Genomic DNA, 8,860 nt, shown 5'->3' on the forward strand with positions numbered 1-8,860 from the left:
GTCTGTCTGTCTGTCTGTCTGTCTGTCTGTCTGTCTGTCTGTCTGTCTGTCTGTCTGTCTGTCTGTCTGTCTGTCTGTCTGTCTGTCTGTCTGTCTGTCTGTCTGTCTGTCTGTCTGTCTGTCTGTCTGTCTGTCTGTCTGTCTGTCTGTCTGTCTGTCTGTCTGTCTGTCTGTCTGTCTGTCTGTCTGTCTGTCTGTCTGTCTGTCTGTCTGTCTGTCTGTCTGTCTGTCTGTCTGTCTGTCTGTCTGTCTGTCTGTCTGTCTGTCTGTCTGTCTGTCTGTCTGTCTGTCTGTCTGTCTGTCTGTCTGTCTGTCTGTCTGTCTGTCTGTCTGTCTGTCTGTCTGTCTGTCTGTCTGTCTGTCTGTCTGTCTGTCTGTCTGTCTGTCTGTCTGTCTGTCTGTCTGTCTGTCTGTCTGTCTGTCTGTCTGTCTGTCTGTCTGTCTGTCTGTCTGTCTGTCTGTCTGTCTGTCTGTCTGTCTGTCTGTCTGTCTGTCTGTCTGTCTGTCTGTCTGTCTGTCTGTCTGTCTGTCTGTCTGTCTGTCTGTCTGTCTGTCTGTCTGTCTGTCTGTCTGTCTGTCTGTCTGTCTGTCTGTCTGTCTGTCTGTCTGTCTGTCTGTCTGTCTGTCTGTCTGTCTGTCTGTCTGTCTGTCTGTCTGTCTGTCTGTCTGTCTGTCTGTCTGTCTGTCTGTCTGTCTGTCTGTCTGTCTGTCTGTCTGTCTGTCTGTCTGTCTGTCTGTCTGTCTGTCTGTCTGTCTGTCTGTCTGTCTGTCTGTCTGTCTGTCTGTCTGTCTGTCTGTCTGTCTGTCTGTCTGTCTGTCTGTCTGTCTGTCTGTCTGTCTGTCTGTCTGTCTGTCTGTCTGTCTGTCTGTCTGTCTGTCTGTCTGTCTGTCTGTCTGTCTGTCTGTCTGTCTGTCTGTCTGTCTGTCTGTCTGTCTGTCTGTCTGTCTGTCTGTCTGTCTGTCTGTCTGTCTGTCTGTCTGTCTGTCTGTCTGTCTGTCTGTCTGTCTGTCTGTCTGTCTGTCTGTCTGTCTGTCTGTCTGTCTGTCTGTCTGTCTGTCTGTCTGTCTGTCTGTCTGTCTGTCTGTCTGTCTGTCTGTCTGTCTGTCTGTCTGTCTGTCTGTCTGTCTGTCTGTCTGTCTGTCTGTCTGTCTGTCTGTCTGTCTGTCTGTCTGTCTGTCTGTCTGTCTGTCTGTCTGTCTGTCTGTCTGTCTGTCTGTCTGTCTGTCTGTCTGTCTGTCTGTCTGTCTGTCTGTCTGTCTGTCTGTCTGTCTGTCTGTCTGTCTGTCTGTCTGTCTGTCTGTCTGTCTGTCTGTCTGTCTGTCTGTCTGTCTGTCTGTCTGTCTGTCTGTCTGTCTGTCTGTCTGTCTGTCTGTCTGTCTGTCTGTCTGTCTGTCTGTCTGTCTGTCTGTCTGTCTGTCTGTCTGTCTGTCTGTCTGTCTGTCTGTCTGTCTGTCTGTCTGTCTGTCTGTCTGTCTGTCTGTCTGTCTGTCTGTCTGTCTGTCTGTCTGTCTGTCTGTCTGTCTGTCTGTCTGTCTGTCTGTCTGTCTGTCTGTCTGTCTGTCTGTCTGTCTGTCTGTCTGTCTGTCTGTCTGTCTGTCTGTCTGTCTGTCTGTCTGTCTGTCTGTCTGTCTGTCTGTCTGTCTGTCTGTCTGTCTGTCTGTCTGTCTGTCTGTCTGTCTGTCTGTCTGTCTGTCTGTCTGTCTGTCTGTCTGTCTGTCTGTCTGTCTGTCTGTCTGTCTGTCTGTCTGTCTGTCTGTCTGTCTGTCTGTCTGTCTGTCTGTCTGTCTGTCTGTCTGTCTGTCTGTCTGTCTGTCTGTCTGTCTGTCTGTCTGTCTGTCTGTCTGTCTGTCTGTCTGTCTGTCTGTCTGTCTGTCTGTCTGTCTGTCTGTCTGTCTGTCTGTCTGTCTGTCTGTCTGTCTGTCTGTCTGTCTGTCTGTCTGTCTGTCTGTCTGTCTGTCTGTCTGTCTGTCTGTCTGTCTGTCTGTCTGTCTGTCTGTCTGTCTGTCTGTCTGTCTGTCTGTCTGTCTGTCTGTCTGTCTGTCTGTCTGTCTGTCTGTCTGTCTGTCTGTCTGTCTGTCTGTCTGTCTGTCTGTCTGTCTGTCTGTCTGTCTGTCTGTCTGTCTGTCTGTCTGTCTGTCTGTCTGTCTGTCTGTCTGTCTGTCTGTCTGTCTGTCTGTCTGTCTGTCTGTCTGTCTGTCTGTCTGTCTGTCTGTCTGTCTGTCTGTCTGTCTGTCTGTCTGTCTGTCTGTCTGTCTGTCTGTCTGTCTGTCTGTCTGTCTGTCTGTCTGTCTGTCTGTCTGTCTGTCTGTCTGTCTGTCTGTCTGTCTGTCTGTCTGTCTGTCTGTCTGTCTGTCTGTCTGTCTGTCTGTCTGTCTGTCTGTCTGTCTGTCTGTCTGTCTGTCTGTCTGTCTGTCTGTCTGTCTGTCTGTCTGTCTGTCTGTCTGTCTGTCTGTCTGTCTGTCTGTCTGTCTGTCTGTCTGTCTGTCTGTCTGTCTGTCTGTCTGTCTGTCTGTCTGTCTGTCTGTCTGTCTGTCTGTCTGTCTGTCTGTCTGTCTGTCTGTCTGTCTGTCTGTCTGTCTGTCTGTCTGTCTGTCTGTCTGTCTGTCTGTCTGTCTGTCTGTCTGTCTGTCTGTCTGTCTGTCTGTCTGTCTGTCTGTCTGTCTGTCTGTCTGTCTGTCTGTCTGTCTGTCTGTCTGTCTGTCTGTCTGTCTGTCTGTCTGTCTGTCTGTCTGTCTGTCTGTCTGTCTGTCTGTCTGTCTGTCTGTCTGTCTGTCTGTCTGTCTGTCTGTCTGTCTGTCTGTCTGTCTGTCTGTCTGTCTGTCTGTCTGTCTGTCTGTCTGTCTGTCTGTCTGTCTGTCTGTCTGTCTGTCTGTCTGTCTGTCTGTCTGTCTGTCTGTCTGTCTGTCTGTCTGTCTGTCTGTCTGTCTGTCTGTCTGTCTGTCTGTCTGTCTGTCTGTCTGTCTGTCTGTCTGTCTGTCTGTCTGTCTGTCTGTCTGTCTGTCTGTCTGTCTGTCTGTCTGTCTGTCTGTCTGTCTGTCTGTCTGTCTGTCTGTCTGTCTGTCTGTCTGTCTGTCTGTCTGTCTGTCTGTCTGTCTGTCTGTCTGTCTGTCTGTCTGTCTGTCTGTCTGTCTGTCTGTCTGTCTGTCTGTCTGTCTGTCTGTCTGTCTGTCTGTCTGTCTGTCTGTCTGTCTGTCTGTCTGTCTGTCTGTCTGTCTGTCTGTCTGTCTGTCTGTCTGTCTGTCTGTCTGTCTGTCTGTCTGTCTGTCTGTCTGTCTGTCTGTCTGTCTGTCTGTCTGTCTGTCTGTCTGTCTGTCTGTCTGTCTGTCTGTCTGTCCTGTCTGTCTGTCTGTCTGTCTGTCTGTCTGTCTGTCTGTCTGTCTGTCTGTCTGTCTGTCTGTCTGTCTGTCTGTCTGTCTGTCTGTCTGTCTGTCTGTCTGTCTGTCTGTCTGTCTGTCTGTCTGTCTGTCTGTCTGTCTGTCTGTCTGTCTGTCTGTCTGTCTGTCTGTCTGTCTGTCTGTCTGTCTGTCTGTCTGTCTGTCTGTCTGTCTGTCTGTCTGTCTGTCTGTCTGTCTGTCTGTCTGTCTGTCTGTCTGTCCTGTCTGTCTGTCTGTCTGTCTGTCTGTCTGTCTGTCTGTCTGTCTGTCTGTCTGTCTGTCTGTCTGTCTGTCTGTCTGTCTGTCTGTCTGTCTGTCTGTCTGTCTGTCTGTCTGTCTGTCTGTCTGTCTGTCTGTCTGTCTGTCTGTCTGTCTGTCTGTCTGTCTGTCTGTCTGTCTGTCTGTCTGTCTGTCTGTCTGTCTGTCTGTCTGTCTGTCTGTCTGTCTGTCTGTCTGTCTGTCTGTCTGTCTGTCTGTCTGTCTGTCTGTCTGTCTGTCTGTCTGTCTGTCTGTCTGTCTGTCTGTCTGTCTGTCTGTCTGTCTGTCTGTCTGTCTGTCTGTCTGTCTGTCTGTCTGTCTGTCTGTCTGTTGTCTGTCTGTCTGTCTGTCTGTCTGTCTGTCTGTCTGTCTGTCTGTCTGTCTGTCTGTCTGTCTGTCTGTCTGTCTGTCTGTCTGTCTGTCTGTCTGTCTGTCTGTCTGTCTGTCTGTCCTGTCTGTCTGTCTGTCTGTCTGTCTGTCTGTCTGTCTGTCTGTCTGTCTGTCTGTCTGTCTGTCTGTCTGTCTGTCTGTCTGTCTGTCTGTCTGTCTGTCTGTCTGTCTGTCTGTCTGTCTGTCTGTCTGTCTGTCTGTCTGTCTGTCTGTCTGTCTGTCTGTCTGTCTGTCTGTCTGTCTGTCTGTCTGTCTGTCTGTCTGTCTGTCTGTCCTGTCTGTCTGTCTGTCTGTCTGTCTGTCTGTCTGTCTGTCTGTCTGTCTGTCTGTCTGTCTGTCTGTCTGTCTGTCTGTCTGTCTGTCTGTCTGTCTGTCTGTCTGTCTGTCTGTCTGTCTGTCTGTCTGTCTGTCTGTCTGTCTGTCTGTCTGTCTGTCTGTCTGTCTGTCTGTCTGTCTGTCTGTCTGTCTGTCTGTCTGTCTGTCTGTCTGTCTGTCTGTCTGTCTGTCTGTCTGTCTGTCTGTCTGTCTGTCTGTCTGTCTGTCTGTCTGTCTGTCTGTCTGTCTGTCTGTCTGTCTGTCTGTCTGTCTGTCTGTCTGTCTGTCTGTCTGTCTGTCTGTCTGTCTGTCTGTCTGTCTGTCTGTCTGTCTGTCTGTCTGTCTGTCTGTCTGTCTGTCTGTCTGTCTGTCTGTCTGTCTGTCTGTCTGTCTGTCTGTCTGTCTGTCTGTCTGTCTGTCTGTCTGTCTGTCTGTCTGTCTGTCTGTCTGTCTGTCTGTCTGTCTGTCTGTCTGTCTGTCTGTCTGTCTGTCTGTCTGTCTGTCTGTCTGTCTGTCTGTCTGTCTGTCTGTCTGTCTGTCTGTCTGTCTGTCTGTCTGTCTGTCTGTCTGTCTGTCTGTCTGTCTGTCTGTCTGTCTGTCTGTCTGTCTGTCTGTCTGTCTGTCTGTCTGTCTGTCTGTCTGTCTGTCTGTCTGTCTGTCTGTCTGTCTGTCTGTCTGTCTGTCTGTCTGTCTGTCTGTCTGTCTGTCTGTCTGTCTGTCTGTCTGTCTGTCTGTCTGTCTGTCTGTCTGTCTGTCTGTCTGTCTGTCTGTCTGTCTGTCTGTCTGTCTGTCTGTCTGTCCTGTCTGTCTGTCTGTCTGTCTGTCTGTCTGTCTGTCTGTCTGTCTGTCTGTCTGTCTGTCTGTCTGTCTGTCTGTCTGTCTGTCTGTCTGTCTGTCTGTCTGTCTGTCTGTCTGTCTGTCTGTCTGTCTGTCTGTCTGTCTGTCTGTCTGTCTGTCTGGTCTGTCTGTCTGTCTGTCTGTCTGTCTGTCTGTCTGTCTGTCTGTCCTGTCTGTCTGTCTGTCTGTCTGTCTGTCTGTCTGTCTGTCTGTCTGTCTGTCTGTCTGTCTGTCTGTCTGTCTGTCTGTCTGTCTGTCTGTCTGTCTGTCTGTCTGTCTGTCTGTCTGTCTGTCTGTCTGTCTGTCTGTCTGTCTGTCTGTCTGTCTGTCTGTCTGTCTGTCTGTCTGTCTGTCTGTCTGTCTGTCTGTCTGTCTGTCTGTCTGTCTGTCTGTCTGTCTGTCTGTCTGTCTGTCTGTCTGTCTGTCTGTCTGTCTGTCTGTCTGTCTGTCTGTCTGTCTGTCTGTCTGTCTGTCTGTCTGTCTGTCTGTCTGTCTGTCTGTCTGTCCTGTCTGTCTGTCTGTCTGTCTGTCTGTCTGTCTGTCTGTCTGTCTGTCTGTCTGTCTGTCTGTCTGTCTGTCTGTCTGTCTGTCTGTCTGTCTGTCTGTCTGTCTGTCTGTCTGTCTGTCTGTCTGTCTGTCTGTCTGTCTGTCTGTCTGTCTGTCTGTCTGTCTGTCTGTCTGTCTGTCTGTCTGTCTGTCTGTCTGTCTGTCTGTCTGTCTGTCTGTCTGTCTGTCTGTCTGTCTGTCTGTCTGTCTGTCTGTCTGTCTGTCTGTCTGTCTGTCTGTCTGTCTGTCTGTCTGTCTGTCTGTCTGTCTGTCTGTCTGTCTGTCTGTCTGTCTGTCTGTCTGTCTGTCTGTCTGTCTGTCTGTCTGTCTGTCTGTCTGTCTGTCTGTCTGTCTGTCTGTCTGTCTGTCTGTCTGTCTGTCTGTCTGTCTGTCTGTCTGTCTGTCTGTCTGTCTGTCTGTCTGTCTGTCTGTCTGTCTGTCTGTCTGTCTGTCTGTCTGTCTGTCTGTCTGTCTGTCTGTCTGTCTGTCTGTCTGTCTGTCTGTCTGTCTGTCTGTCTGTCTGTCTGTCTGTCTGTCTGTCTGTCTGTCTGTCTGTCTGTCTGTCTGTCTGTCTGTCTGTCTGTCTGTCTGTCTGTCTGTCTGTCTGTCTGTCTGTCTGTCTGTCTGTCTGTCTGTCTGTCTGTCTGTCTGTCTGTCTGTCTGTCTGTCTGTCTGTCTGTCTGTCTGTCTGTCTGTCTGTCTGTCTGTCTGTCTGTCTGTCTGTCTGTCTGTCTGTCTGTCTGTCTGTCTGTCTGTCTGTCTGTCTGTCTGTCTGTCTGTCTGTCTGTCTGTCTGTCTGTCTGTCTGTCTGTCTGTCTGTCTGTCTGTCTGTCTGTCTGTCTGTCTGTCTGTCTGTCTGTCTGTCTGTCTGTCTGTCTGTCTGTCTGTCTGTCTGTCTGTCTGTCTGTCTGTCTGTCTGTCTGTCTGTCTGTCTGTCTGTCTGTCTGTCTGTCTGTCTGTCTGTCTGTCTGTCTGTCTGTCTGTCTGTCTGTCTGTCTGTCTGTCTGTCTGTCTGTCTGTCTGTCTGTCTGTCTGTCTGTCTGTCTGTCTGTCTGTCTGTCTGTCTGTCTGTCTGTCTGTCTGTCTGTCTGTCTGTCTGTCTGTCTGTCTGTCTGTCTGTCTGTCTGTCTGTCTGTCTGTCTGTCTGTCTGTCTGTCTGTCTGTCTGTCTGTCTGTCTGTCTGTCTGTCTGTCTGTCTGTCTGTCTGTCTGTCTGTCTGTCTGTCTGTCTGTCTGTCTGTCTGTCTGTCTGTCTGTCTGTCTGTCTGTCTGTCTGTCTGTCTGTCTGTCTGTCTGTCTGTCTGTCTGTCTGTCTGTCTGTCTGTCTGTCTGTCTGTCTGTCTGTCTGTCTGTCTGTCTGTCTGTCTGTCTGTCTGTCTGTCTGTCTGTCTGTCTGTCTGTCTGTCTGTCTGTCTGTCTGTCTGTCTGTCTGTCTGTCTGTCTGTCTGTCTGTCTGTCTGTCTGTCTGTCTGTCTGTCTGTCTGTCTGTCTGTCTGTCTGTCTGTCTGTCTGTCTGTCTGTCTGTCTGTCTGTCTGTCTGTCTGTCTGTCTGTCTGTCTGTCTGTCTGTCTGTCTGTCTGTCTGTCTGTCTGTCTGTCTGTCTGTCTGTCTGTCTGTCTGTCTGTCTGTCTGTCTGTCTGTCTGTCTGTCTGTCTGTCTGTCTGTCTGTCTGTCTGTCTGTCTGTCTGTCTGTCTGTCTGTCTGTCTGTCTGTCTGTCTGTCTGTCTGTCTGTCTGTCTGTCTGTCTGTCTGTCTGTCTGTCTGTCTGTCTGTCTGTCTGTCTGTCTGTCTGTCTGTCTGTCTGTCTGTCTGTCTGTCTGTCTGTCTGTCTGTCTGTCTGTCTGTCTGTCTGTCTGTCTGTCTGTCTGTCTGTCTGTCTGTCTGTCTGTCTGTCTGTCTGTCTGTCTGTCTGTCTGTCTGTCTGTCTGTCTGTCTGTCTGTCTGTCTGTCTGTCTGTCTGTCTGTCTGTCTGTCTGTCTGTCTGTCTGTCTGTCTGTCTGTCTGTCTGTCTGTCTGTCTGTCTGTCTGTCTGTCTGTCTGTCTGTCTGTCTGTCTGTCTGTCTGTCTGTCTGTCTGTCTGTCTGTCTGTCTGTCTGTCTGTCTGTCTGTCTGTCTGTCTGTCTGTCTGTCTGTCTGTCTGTCTGTCTGTCTGTCTGTCTGTCTGTCTGTCTGTCTGTCTGTCTGTCTGTCTGTCTGTCTGTCTGTCTGTCTGTCTTGTCTGTCTGTCTGTCTGTCTGTCTGTCTGTCTGTCTGTCTGTCTGTCTGTCTGTCTGTCTGTCTGTCTGTCTGTCTGTCTGTCTGTCTGTCTGTCTGTCTGTCTGTCTGTCTGTCTGTCTGTCTGTCTGTCTGTCTGTCTGTCTGTCTGTCTGTCTGTCTGTCTGTCTGTCTGTCTGTCTGTCTGTCTGTCTGTCTGTCTGTCTGTCTGTCTGTCTGTCTGTCTGTCTGTCTGTCTGTCTGTCTGTCTGTCTGTCTGTCTGTCTGTCTGTCTGTCTGTCTGTCTGTCTGTCTGTCTGTCTGTCTGTCTGTCTGTCTGTCTGTCTGTCTGTCTGTCTGTCTGTCTGTCTGTCTGTCTGTCTGTCTGTCTGTCTGTCTGTCTGTCTGTCTGTCTGTCTGTCTGTCTGTCTGTCTGTCTGTCTGTCTGTCTGTCTGTCTGTCTGTCTGTCTGTCTGTCTGTCTGTCTGTCTGTCTGTCTGTCTGTCTGTCTGTCTGTCTGTCTGTCTGTCTGTCTGTCTGTCTGTCTGTCTGTCTGTCTGTCTGTCTGTCTGTCTGTCTGTCTGTCTGTCTGTCTGTCTGTCTGTCTGTCTGTCTGTCTGTCTGTCTGTCTGTCTGTCTGTCTGTCTGTCTGTCTGTCTGTCTGTCTGTCTGTCTGTCTGTCTGTCTGTCTGTCTGTCTGTCTGTCTGGTCTGTCTGTCTGTCTGTCTGTCTGTCTGTCTGTCTGTCTGTCTGTCTGTCTGTCTGTCTGTCTGTCTGTCTGTCTGTCTGTCTGTCTGTCTGTCTGTCTGTCTGTCTGTCTGTCTGTCTGTCTGTCTGTCTGTCTGTCTGTCTGTCTGTCTGTCTGTCTGTCTGTCTGTCTGTCTGTCTGTCTGTCTGTCTGTCTGTCTGTCTGTCTGTCTGTCTGTCTGTCTGTCTGTCTGTCTGTC

At 50.0% G+C, this 8,860-nt stretch overlaps 1 protein-coding gene across 1 annotated transcript in view; it reads right to left on the bottom strand.

Moving 5' to 3' along the window:
* LOC129742615 (small conductance calcium-activated potassium channel protein-like) overlaps positions 1-8,860 on the bottom strand; it is a 466,288-nt gene that overhangs the window by 149,733 nt on the left and 307,695 nt on the right. The gene's annotated exons all lie outside the window — the stretch shown is intronic.

This window comes from Uranotaenia lowii, chromosome 2 (genome assembly GCF_029784155.1).
Source record: "Uranotaenia lowii strain MFRU-FL chromosome 2, ASM2978415v1, whole genome shotgun sequence".
NCBI lineage: Eukaryota > Metazoa > Arthropoda > Insecta > Diptera > Culicidae > Uranotaenia > Uranotaenia lowii.